Below are 14,683 nucleotides of genomic sequence, written 5' to 3' on the forward strand. Positions count from 1 at the left end.
AATTGTTTGCCACTACACATCAAATGTACTTCAATTATGTACATGAAGGGCATTTGTCTGATGCATAGAATTACTGCAAATTTAAAACATTTTAAATCAGTTCCGTTTGAACTTCCATTTTAGTTAGGATGCTTCCTTTGGATACAACTTCCTATGTAAAGCAGTAGACAGCTCACTAGGTTTTGGAAAATAAAGTAGCTTGATATTCCACTTTGAAGAATATCCCTCGCACCAGTGATGGTAACACAACCCAGATCATCTAAACCAGTTTCACATTCAGAGATTCATAAATCTCCATTCATAACTCACAGACATCTGCCCTCACAGACAAAAACACATGTTTAGCAAATCATGTTTCCCTTAGTGACTAAGACTTTGGAGGCCTTGAGAGGCAAATCTGATCAGGATATAGGCATGATAGCAGCAGCTACTGGAGATCCAATAACAATGCCAAATGAGCTTAATTCGAGTTCATCAAGTATACACTTTAAGTCATTTTTAAGGCAGCTTTGAAAGGCTCAAGCTCTGATATTCACTGATATCCCACAGTAAGAATTAATTCTATTGGACTAAATTTGTATATGGTACTAAAAGGTGCAGGTGCAAGCTTGTTACAAAGCATATGTGAGATGTTCATTGTGAGATCAATATGTTCATTGACAAAGTGTCAACCAAATTGTCACACCGTCTATAAGCCTGTGTGGTCTTTGAATCTGAGACTGCTGTTGCTATCTAATTACTGTTGTTTAGTGTCCCAGTACCTCCTGATTGAATGGAAGAGAGATTAACATGAAGTTGTTGTTTTCTTTTAGGGCCTCCTGTGCTGTCTTCCTATGCCAAGACAGAAGACAAGTTGTTTAAACATCTCTTCAGCAACTACCAGAAATGGGTGAGACCAGTGGAGGATCTAAATGGAACGGTGCAGGTGAAATTTGGCCTGACAATCTCCCAGCTGGTGGATGTGGTGAGAATTAGTCCTTCTGAAATAGCATTCTCCTCCTTTAGGCAAAATGTTACCTTACAATAAAGATTACATTTTAAAATATATGCATTGATTAGGTAATTCTCTATTATTAAAATAGTTCAGGAATTTATTTATTGTTAACCTTTATGTTCTGTTTGGAGTCAGAAGCAAAAAGAGTTTGCTGGGGTTAGTAAATAATCCATAATATCTGTCATGTACAACATTGGGGTATCTGGGACATAAAGAACATAAAAATCTATCTCAGCAGAACATGAAGGAACATAGAATAACACAGATATAATATCAGATTTTTTGTTGGTTAGGATGAGAAGAACCAGCTGATGACGACCAATGTGATAAAACAGGTAAAGCAGGACTTAATAACCCAATGAGGTTTATCTGATTAATATGAAATATACTTTTTCTTTATTTTGCCTTCATATTGTCTGCAATTTTAACTATGGCCAATGTGTCCAATTGCTTTCTTTATGGTTTTATTTGGTGATCAGCTTTGCGGATAAATCAGTGTCTCTCTGCATTCAGGAGTGGACAGACATGAAGCTCCGATGGAATCCAGATCATTACCTGGGCATCACTTTCATTAGAGTTCCCTCAGACTCCATCTGGAGACCCGACATCGTGCTCGACAAGTACGTGTATGAGTCCGAAAGGAAACCAGAAAGGGAAACCAGAGAGCCATAAATAACATAAAAAGTCTAATAATATTTTTTTTGTGATATTTTATATTTTAATACACACATATTTTGAATGTTTATACTGTGACTTTAGTGAATTTCATACAGTTATAATCCTCCCAGTTTTATCTTGGGGTAGGAGAGGATGTAACAATTATTGGAAATAATAAAAATAAATAAATATAATGAAAAAGATGGACAGTCACTTCAATCCCCTGATCCAGAAAAGAAGCAGAACAACAAAATTGGTAGCACTTTCTTTTACAGTCCTATTTCACATGAACATACTATGTACTTACTGTGGTAATTAGACTAACTGGGTAATAACCCAAAATTAAACAAATAACACTTGATTTTATTTAAATCTAACTCAAAGGTAACAAAAAGAAAGCAAATAAATAAAAAACACAGTCTGCACAGAGTCCAAATTAAAACAATTCCCCATCGTCCAAATTAAACAATTCCCCATCGTAAGTACACATTGATGGCCTAAGACACGAAACGAGCGGTTTGTGTGAGAAAAAGAACAGTATTTATATCGTTTTTACCTTTTGTACAGAGCCACGTGCAAGTGATCTGAAGGCACGGGCGCTTCCTATTGTGTGACGTGTGCGCAGACTGGTGCATAGATATATACACTAGATTTCGCCTCGTTCCAATAAACTGCCGTAGCCAAGGCGGAATCTATTGTATATTTCTATGCACCAGTCTGCGCACACGTCACACAATAGGAAGCGCGCGCGCCCTCAGATCACTTGGACGTGGCTCTGTACAAAAGGTAAAAACGATATAAATACTGTTCGTTTTCTCACACAAACCGCTCGTTTCGTGTCTTAGGCCATCAATGTGTACTTACGATGGGGAATTGTTTAATTTGGACGATGGGGAATTGTTTTAATTTGGACTCTGTGCTTGCTCTTTGAGACAGTGACCACAGACCTGCATTATCTGACTGAGAGACAAGAACGGTTTGACCTAAAAATATCAAAATTGAAACTACTGCGGAAAAAAGACACCTACATCTTGGATGCCCTTGAGGTAAGCTAAAACATACCAAAATTTTATTTCAAAGTGAACTATCCATTTAAGGACATCTTTCGAATGGGGATAAACGAACCAGTTCAGTCTCGATTGCCAGAGGGGGAAATTCATTTTTCCCTGGCCCAATTCATTGACTATTCCCTTCTGTTGAGCGGTTCTTCATTTACTGTGGGTTTTGTGGATGAGGAGCCCCGCAAACCCGCAATATCCTGTAAACCTGAGCCACTTCACGTCATGCCTGCCGAGCCTTAGCTTCTTCATGTCAGTCCTGCCGAGCCAGAGCTTCACGTCATGCGCAGCCTGCGAGTAGATGAGAGAACTTTGATTCTCTCATCTACACAGAAACAGCAGTTTTCATCTTTGCAAATCATAGGCTACATTATTACAAGGAAAAATATTAACACACAAGGGAAATCATTGTTGTGTCCATGAAGATGTGAAAAAATAGGCATAAATCTAGCTTACACATTTACCCAAATTATTATACGCCTGTTTAACCGAAGCTAATTTGGGTGGGTTTCTCCATCACCATACAATGTCACCTCTCTGTGTTTTATGGCCCTGACGAGAACGTCTGTCTCCTCGGCTGTGAACTGCTCCTGGCGCGCGCCTGGCAAATCCGCCGTTATAATAGCAATTCGCCATGGAACAAGCGCGCCTGCTCTTAAAGGGAATGTGAGATGACGCTCTGATTGGTTTATTTCACGTTACGCCCAAACCACACCTATGAATAATGAAGCTACTTCAGACCAACCCATTTAAGATTTGTGTCGGGCGCAAGAGTCATTAGAGGTATGTTCGACATCGGCTGCGGCTGGATGTAACCGATTGGCGAGAGTAGCCGCGTGCAGGCGGGGAGGAGCTGCAAACGGAGACGTGAAGTCGGACGCTTTCTGTTTCCCGTAGCTGTAGTGACCACTCACGTGGTGTTTGCATACTTTACCACAGCTGAAGTGAAATAAATGCAATATTTGCCAAATAATACACCAATGTTTCAGAGACATTTTTATTCAATACTTTATGTACTGCTTCATACAGCATCTGTTTGAACAAGAATAAAGTTCAACATAAGCTACTATCAATGAAGTGGAGTCTACGTTTAATCAGTTTGATAAACATGACACAATATAACATCGCAACTACATGAAAATAGTGTTTACTGTTATAAAAAAACTGATTTGTGACCTTTAGAGCAGTGGTTCTCAACCTTTTTTGGGCCAGCGCCCCCTATCCAATATCCAGGTCCCTGAACGCCCCCACCCCCAGACTAATGAGTGAGCAGGAACGAGTGAGAGTTAACAGATGAAATAAGTGCAAAATTGTCTTTTATTAATACAACTGAACTATACTCCACAGTGATTCATTCAAAAAACAAGCTCTAAACTGCATTGGTGTAGCAATACCAGTGTTTCTCACAGGATTTTTGGTAAATCTGTGGTGGGTGGACCTCTGGCCTTCTAGGGGGGTTCGGGGGCATGCCCCCCCGTATGAAACTTTTGTGCATTTTAATGTTAAATTCATCAATCTTGTGTACTTTGAGAGTTCAAAATTAAAAGCTCCAACCCATATTCAGTGTAAAAATTAAACAAAGAAAAATTGAAACCTCTTTTAGTTGTGTCTGTCTACACTACTACATAATAATAGTTATAATATTAATCCCATGACAGTAATAGCCATATATTGTAAAACAAATGCACTGAAAAATAAAGGACGGTCATTAAAGCGGTAATGTTTGCACTTAGGTTTTATTACGCATTTAGGAGAGTATTGCAAGAAGCTGCTTACATTAACCTTACTTTCGAAAAATAAATAAATACAATCATGAAAAATTATGTTAGAATTGTTGGCCTAAAATACCTTGGTATCAGCTTGTTTTCATCAATGGTATAATTAATACAATTACAATTAATTTGGTTTGTCGTGATTAATTTGTGTTCATAATCAGTAAAAAAATCTTCTAACAAGAATAAACACATATGAACAATTAAATTATTATTGCATTATTAATTATTTGTATATCATGAAACTACCCAAGCAGTGTTTCGTGCTCAGATGTGATGGCGGAATTAATAAATTACCAAAATATGATTGCAGAATATATTTAAATTATCCATCAAATTGTCATTTTCTCCTTACTGTCTTGTGAGTTAACAATAATGTCTGACCAGTAAATTACTTGGTGAAAAAAAAAACAAACATTTAGTTAATGCCTAAAAATGTAAAAGTTTTACCTTATAAATAGAATTTAGTTTAATTAATTTTTAAAATTTGTCGCCAGAGTGAATGGGAACATGATTTATTGAAAATATTTGAAAAAAATGTAAGTGTTTCTTAAGGCAATACTTTTTAATGGCTTGTCAACTTTCCATTCCTCCGCTGCGTGATTCTAGTCAGCGCTGGATGCTAGCCACCACCGGATTGTTGTCAGCGCCAAACACATTTCTGAGCGCGTGAATGCTGATTCTTGTCAGCGCTAGATTCTAGTCAGTGCTTGAGCGCTGGTCTATGACTGGAAAAATAGTAGAGTCATTGCAAAAGTAACGATAGGCTACATGTCGCATTAATCTGGAAGATTTTAGAATGTTAGGCGTTCTAAACTTTTGAATAAGAAATAATATCAAGTCGTCAAAATACAACTCGTCAAAACTCCGCGAATCACAACAAGCGTATCGGTGAGAACACTCATTTAAACAGCATATACACACAGCCGAACTTGACTGCACATCATATTTTTGACATTATTGATACTGCTTTCAATCGTAATGCAATAGAGATGAACAAAAAAAAACTGCCTATAGTGTCTACCTACAACACTGACGATGGACGAGTCTATGCTACGGACGAATGCTTTTTTTTTTTTTTTTTTGCGCTGCTGACGTATTCTTTCACGCGCACCATAGACGCGCGTGCACACACAATATGACATCACACTCTGCGCATGTTTTACAACATAATTTAACAAAAACATAGTCTTAACACTTTTTAAATAGCCCACTTAAAGTGTTTATTACAACTAAATTACTAAATGCTTAAAATTAATAAAAGTAAATGAACAAAAATTTGCGTTGTATATTTAAACTCGTGAACGCCCCCCATCAAAAATCTTGCTTCCTACGCCCCCCGTTGTTCTCTGAACGCCCCCGTTGAGAACCACTACTTTAGAGGAACTAAAGGTGTTTGAATAAACACAAAAACACACGTGATCGTTGTCATGCGGTCATGCGGCTTGTCATGCGGTTGTCATGCGGTGAATCCGGCTAACATTAATCGTGGAACAGCTGTGTCGTCATCAGAGCTCATGCAGCCCAGTGCAGCCGCTCTTGAGATATGGAAGGCCAAAAGGGCCAAAACGCGTGAAACTGTCGTGTTAACACGTAGTTACGCGTTAACACGCAATTTACGCGTTAACACGTCATTACGCGTTAACACGTAAATGACGTGTTAACACGTAAATTGCGTGTTAACACGTAACTACGTAACTACTGGCACATTGGAAACCATTGAACTTTACAGGCTGGTGTGACTATCTTGCAAAATAACAAAGAACAAACAAATCCTGTAAATTGCAGAACAAACAAATCCTGTAAATTGTAAAATAAAAATTAAACAATGTCTTTAAAAATGGACAATGAGCATAAATAAACAGTATAGGCCTACATAATATATTTTATTACTTTTTGAAAATTTTGAGAATCACTCTGATTAGAAATTTGGGCTCAATAGCCACTGCATCACATAAATCATAACAACACACAACATTATAAACCAATAGCCTACATATTCTAACACAATAAATAGCAAGCAACTGTAAACACAATTACATGAATCAGAAAGAGGGAGGGTGTTAATAGACCACTTACTGATATTTAGTTTTTCCTCAATCAAACTTCTTCAAATGAATAGTTGCTCTCAAAACAATTAACACAACACACTAAAAACACCCTTCTGTTGATGAAACAGTTCAGTATTCACTGCACAATGAAGCACTGCAGTCTATTAACTAACTAACATTTATTAAAAGTAAATTTAGTATCATCATATTCAGCTATAGACAAATACACTAATGAAAATGCATGTTTTTATATTTTAATAATAGTGCCTTGGATTGTTTTTGTTTTTTGGAGGTTACTGTGCAGCACTTTTTGCCTTGTATTAATAGGCCTACATGTTTTTCATGAAGTTATTTCTGAACCTGATTGATCACAACACTAATTTAGGCCTACATCTGCCTAGAATTTTGTCTACATCACAAAATATATACTTATCATGCATTATGAAGGGGAAAATCATTATAAATGTTGAATCCATAGTTCTTCTCAACATCTCCACAGGCCTCTTTATTGGTGGTGTTGTTTAACAATGGCATGCTCTTATTCCATTGAAAACCAACTTGGTCATCCACCACAACGTTCTTGAACTTCAACTCTGAAAGAAGTTTGGAAATGTATAGAACTTTAACACTACTACCGGAATTCTACTTAATCCTCCTGGGACCCAAGAATAGACTTTTGTCCACTGTAGTGGACATTACATTTTAGTGAATTTCTGAATTTTAGTGGACCTGGGTGTCCTGTATAGAGCACATTCAGGACTTTTCAGAGATACCAAATGTTTGGAGGTTTCACCATGAAAACAACTTCTCTTTGGTCTTTAAAAATGTCTGACATTAATTTAGTGATCAAATGTAGCATTCTTATGGAAATATGATAATATATTGTAATTATAATTTAAATTGGACTACTTTTCAAATTGTATCTCATAAAACAACATCTCAGGAAAATGTTAATCAATCTGTTTGAGCAGCGCGCGCGCCGCCGCGCCCCCTCCTCAAACAGGCGAACACTCCCCAAGGGAAAATCAATCAAATAATCGATCGAATTGAGCAGGGAACATCAATCGTCAAAGAAATAAAATCTTTAAGAAAGAATAAACTTAAAGAAATACATTCTCTTTTCTTGTCACATCTTACATCACATATTATCACATATTTATTTACTATTATTTATCTTTTGTAACCACCACATATGCATACAATAGTTCAGCACACTCGTCAGTCTTCTATCTATCTATCTATCTATCTATCTATCTATCTATCTATCTATCTATCTATCTATCTATCTATGGTTATTAATTGTTATTCAGTTTATAATTAAGTTTATAATAACTACCATCCAATTACTATATTTTTTGTCATTTTCTCATCATTTTATTTGATTATCGTTGGGCCATCAGCAGCATTTTATCATTTTTGAAACTGAGCCAGGCAATGTTTTAATGTTGCTGGAGGTGTGTCAGTTTTGTAAATGCATTAACATAATGTAAACGCATCTACTACCAATAAAACCCATTTTTTCTTTTAAGGTTTTTTATTAATACTTTTTTTATTTTTTTGGTGAATTTAAACACTCGGGGACTAACCCAAACTGAACTGTGGAACCTTTCACAAATCAGAATGGCTCATTTAAACACTCAGGGAAGGTTTAATTCACAAATCAAGCTCAATATAAAACAAGTGTTTTTGTAATCCAGGGGTCTGTGTGTTTATTATAAATGATGTTAAACGTGAAGAACGGCTATTTACCGAGAGAGAGAGAGAGCCCGCCCGGTCGCGCGCGCGCACTCTCACCGCACTGTCGGCCACCACAGAAGATCAATTTATTATTTTACTAAAATTTGTCTGTCATCTATCTATCTTTACTTATTAATTGTGTTATTCAGTTTATAATGAAGTTTATAATAACTGCATCCAATTTCAATTTTTTTTGTCATTTTGTCATCATTTTATTTGATTAGTTGTGCCATCCTCTTAAGTAGGCTACTTCAATTATTTTTTACATAATTGATATCGATTATTTAATTATCTTGTAAATACCAAATGGCATCTCTGGGGAAAATGAGACATAGGCTACGACATTCACTTAACCAAATGTAACATAGCTATAACTCTTTGTTAATAGACATGGGGGGATAATTCGAAGTCGAAGATAATTCATAACTCTGACTGTAACAACATCAAATCTTATTGATTCCAACTGCAACGGAATTTTGATTTACAATGGCAGGCTGTCGCGCTAATCGCGAAGCAACAAACTCATGGCAAACTTAAATAAAGTTAAAAAAAAAATAAATAAAAAACTATTTTCAACGTATACAAACGACCGTAATAAGTTTAACAGTATAAACCGAAAGTAGATGTTTTGTGCTGTTTGTTTTCTTGTCTCTTACGCACGCATCACGGGCGCGCACCCAACTGAAGATGCCAGGTGACGTAGGCTCATCGTATCCATTAGGTAAGTGCTCGTTCACAATCTCATGAATAAATACAATACAACGAAGGTGTGCATCACCACATTAATATTCACGAGAATGATTACAAACAGTTACGACAAGCAGTGTCAACGTGACACAACACCTTTATTATATTTGGATTATTCATGATAGAGTGATGCAAGCACTACGCTGAGCATACCTCATCAGCCATCATAAGCCAACGACATTGACGGAAGGGTACTTGCAGGAAACTGAAACTGAATAGATAGATCACGAGTGTAAAATCTATCCAACATATTGGCGAGAATATAGCATAATCTCTTGTTCTGTGTAGTATTATTACAATATATTTTAATAATTGTTGGTCCTATATTCACTGCATGATTTCACATTTGAATATCCATTGTAAAATATCATTTTACGGCAGGAGCTCTGTCTCATTTAAATTATTAATAATTCAAGCCACTCTTGTTTTAGATTATTATTATGACATACACATATGTGTGTGTGTGTGTGTGTGTGGTGTGTGTAATGTGTGTAATGTAGTATAATGTGTAAAGTGTGATAATTAATTAATTAATTAATTAATAGTGTAGTGTGTGTGTGTTGTAATATAAATAACAATATATATATATATATTAACTTCGAAAAACACTGCAAAACAATGCACTGTCTCAGATTCATAAGGCTTAATGGTGTTATCAGAAGGGGCTCTCTAACAAATGCATAGAGGTTAAATTATAAAAAGATGCTTTAGAAATATGCTATAAGTGTACATGAAAATACTGTTTGGAGAAATGTGTAATTAGCCTTACACAATTTCTATCGTGATTGTGAAAATGGTCATGCCTTTCAGGGCTTGATTATTATAGTTAACTTAACTGTCTAAATAGGCCCATTTAAAAATAATTATTATATAGTTGTATCCTATATTCTGAAAAGACATTTAACATGTATTTCAACATGTATTTTCACATTAAAAACGTCTTTTTACAAGCTTAATCTAATTAGGTTCTGTGTGTTTGAGCAAGAGCACCAAACCAGTAGGTGGTGCTAATGTCTAATAATTTACGCATTAACACGCAATTTACGTGTTAACACGTCATTTACGTAATGACGTGTTAACGCGTAAATTGCGTGTTAACACGTACATTGCGTGTTAACACGTAATTACGTGTTAACACGACAGTTTCACACGTTTTGGCCCTTTTGGCCTTCCATATGCGCAGAGCTGCATGAAGTCGAACAAGCCTATTTATCCCGCCGGTATAATAGCAACAGTGCCCGAGATCCGCCCACAAAGTTACTTGCGTTTTAGTCCAGGCAAAGTAACTCATTTTGGAGTCAAAAATAGAACTAATTGTAAAATAATTTTTTTCAGCATAGATCATTTCTATGAAGTGTCCAGAACAACATACTAAAAGTCCTAAGAAATCCTAGTTGAGGAAATATGTTAAATTCTCATCAATCCGAGATGTGTGCCAATAAGGCCAGGCAACACCCAATGGGGCTATTTTTTTCCTTCACTCCTATCAAAATGAAACTTTACACAATGAAAGTACCCATAAAAAGTAAAAAAAAATGTATTACAAGTTTCTTTGAAAATGAATTTGAATATGCAAATTAGCTATACACTAATCGAATATACTGGTAAGGCTACCCAAAATACACCCGCATAGGCTTAATTTTCTCCTTTACTCCTACCACAATAAAACTTTACACAATGAAAGTCTACAAGAAAAGTAAAACATTTTGTATTAGAAGTTTCTTTGAAAATGAATTTGAATATGCAAATGAGCAATATACTAATCGAATATGCCCAAAATACACCCTAATGGACTTATTTTTTCCTTTACTCCTATCACAATCAAACCTCACACAGTGAAAGTATACATGAAAAGTAACATTTTTGTTTTACAAGTTTCTTTGAAAAATCTATTTTAAATATGCAAATGAGCTCAACACTAGGCCTAATAGAAACCATAAAGTCACAAGTAGAAAAAACAGGGGCCAAATAACTAACACATTCATGTCCATTCAGTAAGTTAACCTATGCATAAACACGATAAATTTGAAGTCACTTGCCACACTTACCTGGGTCACTTGCCACAAAAAGACTTATATTGACCTTAAGAATTGATTGCACAATCTTGCCTCCAGTTGCTTTCTTTTTTTCTCATCATCTTATTTTTTTTTTTTTTTGTGAACAAGCCTTACCTAATGACATTCCCCCACAGATAACATCAGAAGAAAGTCAGAATAGCCATCTTAGTCATTAGTAACGTGGTGAGATTAAATTTTGGGCTGGTAGATTTACAAATGATTGGTATTGTTGGTAAGAGATTACAGGCAGAAGTCATTCTTACCAACTAAACGATTCACTCTCACACAGAAGACAGATGAAAAACCAGATAGACACACTTTCCAGACATTCCAGCTCTTTAAAATAATTTTGCCAGACACCAAAACTGCTTCTCTTTTTGTAGTTAGCAAGTATTTCAGACCAGGCGGGCCACACATCAGACTTCCACTGTTTGTAAAGTAGCTTTTCAGTGATATGAGAAGCTAGCAACAGCAATATCTAGGTTAGTTAAAAAAAAAAACTAAAAAAAAACGAAACCTCCCCTGTTGTTGCTACCTTGTCGTGGTGGTAGCAACAACAGGGGAGGTTTCGTTTTTTTTTAGTTTTTTTTTTTTTTTGTGTGCCTCCATGACCCTGAAGACTATACCGGCGGGGGTTATACCCCTGGCAGGTACTACCAAGCCAGGCAGTTTTCAGGTTAGAGGCCAGTCTAAAAGCAGCATTGCCATCACCCATTGGCAGTAGGATGATTGGATGAAGATTGGGCCGATGTATTTGTCATACATATGAATGGTGTTTCTGCCTATGCAGATTAGGACATATTCAATAAGTGTGGCGCTCATGTGCATGTTCAAATTCATTTCAAAAGAAACTTGTAATACAAAAAAAAGTTACTTTTCATGTATACTTTTACTATGTAAAGTTTTATTGTGGTAGGAGTAAAGGAAAAAATTAAGCCTATTTGGGTGTATTTTGGGCATATTCGATTAGTGTATAGCTCATTTGCATATTAAAATTCATTTTCAAAGAAACTCGTAATACAAAAAAAATTACTTTTCATGGGTGCTTTCATTGTGTAAAGTTTCATTTTGATAGGAGTAAAGGTAAAAAATAGCCCCATTGGGGTGTATTGTTGCCTGGCCTTATTGGCACACATCTCGGATTGATGAGAATTTAACATATTTCCTCAACTAGGATTTCTTAGGACTTTTAGTATGTTGTTCTGGACACCTCATAGAAATGATCTATGCTGAAAAAAAATATTTTACAATTAGTCTGTCGTAAAACGCTATTTTGCCTGGACTATTTCGCGTTTGATACTTGCGTTTCAGATCGTTTAAATATCTCATTACTGAATGATTCTCACCTGCATCTCCACCCAGTTACTATGACTGTAGAAGTCCTACACACAAACATAGGCACAGAGTTTGCTTAATATATTTTGTATTGCTAACAATATTCTGATTAAACAAGGATCTTGTTTTACATTTTGAGGATGTTAATCTGTTTATGTGTTTTAAAGATGATTTTTTTTTTTAAAGTTACAATTTTGATCTTTATTATGATAGGACAGTTGACACAAAGACAGTAAGTGATATGAGAGGGGAATGGGATAGGGATTGGACCATGAGCAGGGACTTGAACTTGGGTTGACTCGCCTGATGCACAATTGCATATTTGTTGGATCATTGCCCACAAGGATATAGTTTCGACATAATCGTTTATGTTAAAATACTGTCTGCTATCCAAGCAAAATATAAAACTGTTAGGAAACCATTATAGGTAGATTTCTCCTGAAAGGTGTGAATACTGTGACTTTGGCTCTAAAACAAAACTCCTGACACAACAATGGCTCCACCAATGGCATGAGATTGGGGTGGGAATATCCTAAACCTGTTTGTAAACAGTACATATTTTTACAATTCCCACTGGTGACATTGGTGGTGCAGAAGTACACACTTCACCTTTATCAAAAACAGTGTTGCTATTACATGAATGTGTTAGCCAACCTGTAGTGAGTGAAAAAGCTGGCCCAGACTACGTCTAGCCCCCTGGTACTCTTTAGTCCGGGTCAACAGCACTGTCTGGCCCCAGAACTCTCGCAGCATCTGCGTGGCTCCTTCTACCCTCTCAGAGTCAAAGTGGTACACTGGATCAGACCGCGTGGCGCTCAGGAAATCCATGGCAGCGTTAGCGCTTGCAACCTCACCCACAGCATGCCAAAACCCCCGACCAAGCCCTGAAACAAAAAGATCAGTGAGACTATGCAATACTCCACGCAAACAAAGGCAATAAAATCATCATTGGCTAGTAAGACTTTCGTCGCACACGCACAAACATGTAATATGGCAAATCTGCTCCTCTTTACAAAATGACACATTTACAAAGATAAATTCTTATGTGATATGATTTGAAAGCATGACAACTAAACTTTTAAGAAACATCAGGCAATCAAGCATTTTTTATGATATAACTTTAGTGATTAGAACCAAAATGTGGCAATCTTGTGGGAGCTTGAGACGTTAATTGTTTTGAAAATTAAAAAATTAAAAACAATAACACTTATTCTACTAATAATGACTTACAGACTTCTGGGCTCATGGATTTTAATCACATTGCATTCGCTCGAAATTATTTAAATTATTAATAATTTATAATTCCCCCCCCAAAATTTTTTTTTGAAAGAATATAATTTACATTCACAACACGCAGTGAAAATATCTGTGCTAAACTTATTCTCATCCAATAACTCAGTCACTGGAGTGTGAAATGTAACAATTTGTCAGACATTGGCAAACGACATGCATTATTTAGTCACCTAGTGCAAAATGAATTGCATATGCGCATAAAATCTACCAGCTCCTCATTATTTAAATCTTGTTGATGTTCCACCATTCTGCTCAGAGTTTCCATCGTGATGTTGAGTATAGCTTGTTCTGTCATGTACTGATGGGTGTATGAATCCCAGGACAACGTAAGTACGCGTGACCAGAAGTTGGGCAGAAAGGCTTGACAAATTGGCATATAGATGAACAGGACCAGGGCACACAGGTGGGTCAAAGCCGAGGAGTCCATCCCTTCACATATCATTCCACACCGGTCAAAACAACTGTTTTAGAAAGATACATCACACCTGCAAAGGATGATGAGAAAGAGCTTACCATAAGGCTCAAACAAGCAGTTGATATCTACAGGATGTGGTGAGCTGTTTTACCACACACAACTCCATCCAGCTCTCCATAGCTGCAAACATAAAACATATAAAACATATAAAACATATATTTTGGCATATTTAAATAAATAAAGCAGTTGTGACACATAATATTAAGAATAATATATCATATTAATTTCAGTTTGATTTAAACGGCAAAAAAATAATAATCTTATTTTGATTAATAGATTGAAACAAAATGTTTGGCTTCAATGTTTCAGGCTTGCCTAAACATGATGTTTTTTTTTATTTTTATGTTTTGATCTAGGTAAAAAGAGAATGTATTTTATTTGTATGTTCTTGTAAAGCGCTTTGAGATGCAACTTTTAATGTAAAATCAAGTTTATTATTATTATTAGAGTATTTATGCCATGCAGAACATTCACTATAAAACCATACAATTAATGATTTTTTTTTTT

The 14,683-nt window shown here is 36.0% G+C and overlaps 1 long non-coding RNA gene across 1 annotated transcript; it reads right to left on the reverse strand.

Annotated features, from left to right (window-relative positions):
• Positions 1-2,483: 2,483 nt before the first annotated feature.
• LOC311089643 lies at positions 2,484-14,298 on the reverse strand. The gene is made up of 3 exons (XR_014607723.1): positions 14,215-14,298; positions 13,063-13,292; positions 2,484-3,000 (listed from the first exon to the last, which is right to left on the reverse strand). It is a non-coding gene; the product is annotated as an uncharacterized lncRNA (long non-coding RNA).
• Positions 14,299-14,683: the final 385 nt, after the last annotated feature.

The sequence above is a fragment of the Abramis brama genome, assembly GCF_963993115.1.
Source record: "Abramis brama genome assembly, chromosome: 9".
In the NCBI taxonomy this organism is placed as follows: domain Eukaryota; kingdom Metazoa; phylum Chordata; class Actinopteri; order Cypriniformes; family Leuciscidae; genus Abramis; species Abramis brama.